Below are 1,481 nucleotides of genomic sequence, written 5' to 3' on the forward strand. Positions count from 1 at the left end.
GAGGGTTCAAATCCCTCTTCTGACATGGATTTTGCCTTAAAAAAGTAGCTCTTTGTCAATACCGAAAAATTCTCCAAATGGTGAAAAGAAAACACATGAACAGTGTGGTCCTGTGTAGCTCAGTTATAGAGCATGGCGCTTGTGTAACGCCAGGTGTGGGTTAGATCCCGGACCACCCATACGTAGAATGAATGCACACATGACTGTAAGTCGCTTTGGATAAAAGTGTCTGCTAAATGGCATATATTATTATATATATTATAATCGTTTGATAGATGCCATAGTTTGAGAACAGACAACACATGAAATGCGAATAATCGTTCGACACGTCATCATATGCCTAGTTTAGAATTCAAAAAGTTACTCAAATTCCATTAAAAAAATGTTTTTTACTATATCTTCATTAGCTTTTAACGTTTTTGTTGATTTTTCTTTGTATCTTTAGATCTGCATGTTTCCATCAGACATATCAGACGTTATGTTACAGAATCATGAAAAAATATGATTTTTAAGGATATATAATTGTCAGGATGGCCGAGTGGTCTAAGGCGCCAGACTCAAGGTGAGAATCCTTCCTAGTTACAGAGGTATTCTGTCTCCGATTGGAGGCGAGGGTTCAAACCTCTTCTGACACAGCTGTTCTTAAAATATAAGTAGCTCTTTGTCAATACCGAAAAATTCTCCAAATGGTGAAAAAGAAAACACATGAACAGCATTAATCGTTTGATAGATGCCATAGTTTGAGAACAGACAACACATGAAATGCGACAATTGTTCGAAACATGTCATCATATGCCTAGTTTCGAGTTCAAAACTTACTCAAATTCCATAAAAATGTTTTTTTACTATATCTTTCATTAGCATTTAACGTTTTGTTTATTTTCTTGTATCTTAAGATCTGCATGTTTCCATCAGACATATCAGACGTTATGTTACAGAATCATGAAAAAATATGATTTTAAGGATATATAATTGTCAGGATGGCCGAGTGGTCTAAGGCGCCAGACCAAGGTGAAAATCCTTCCTAGTTACAGGTTATTCTGGTCTCTGATTGAGGCGAGGGTTCAAATCCCTCTTCTGACAAAGCTTTTGCCTTAAAAATGTAGCTCTTTGTCAATACCGAAAAATTCTCCAAATGGTGAAAAGAAAACACATGAACAGTGATTAATCGTTTGATATATGTCATAGTTTGAGAACAGACAACACATGAAATGCGAATAATTGTTCGAAACATGTCATCATATGCCTAGTTTCGAGTTCAAAAACTTACTCAAATTCCATAAAAAAATGTTTTTTTACTATATCTTTCATTAGCATTTAACGTTTTTGTTTATTTTTCTTTGTATCTTAAGATCTGCATGTTTCCATCAGACATATCAGACGTTATGTTACAGAATCATGAAAAAATATGATTTTTAAGGATATGTAATTGTCAGGATGGCCGAGTGGTCTAAGGTGCCAGACTCAAGGTGAGAGTCCTT

The 1,481-nt window shown here is 35.0% G+C and overlaps 1 non-coding gene across 1 annotated transcript; it reads left to right on the forward strand.

Moving 5' to 3' along the window:
* Positions 1–974: 974 nt before the first annotated feature.
* On the forward strand, positions 975–1,083 carry trnal-aag. The gene is made up of 2 exons: positions 975–1,012; positions 1,039–1,083. It is a non-coding gene; the product is annotated as a tRNA-Leu (tRNA).
* The last annotated feature ends 398 nt before the right edge of the window (positions 1,084–1,481 follow it).

The sequence above is a fragment of the Oncorhynchus gorbuscha genome, unplaced genomic scaffold, assembly GCF_021184085.1.
Source record: "Oncorhynchus gorbuscha isolate QuinsamMale2020 ecotype Even-year unplaced genomic scaffold, OgorEven_v1.0 Un_scaffold_21099, whole genome shotgun sequence".
Classification (NCBI taxonomy): domain Eukaryota; kingdom Metazoa; phylum Chordata; class Actinopteri; order Salmoniformes; family Salmonidae; genus Oncorhynchus; species Oncorhynchus gorbuscha.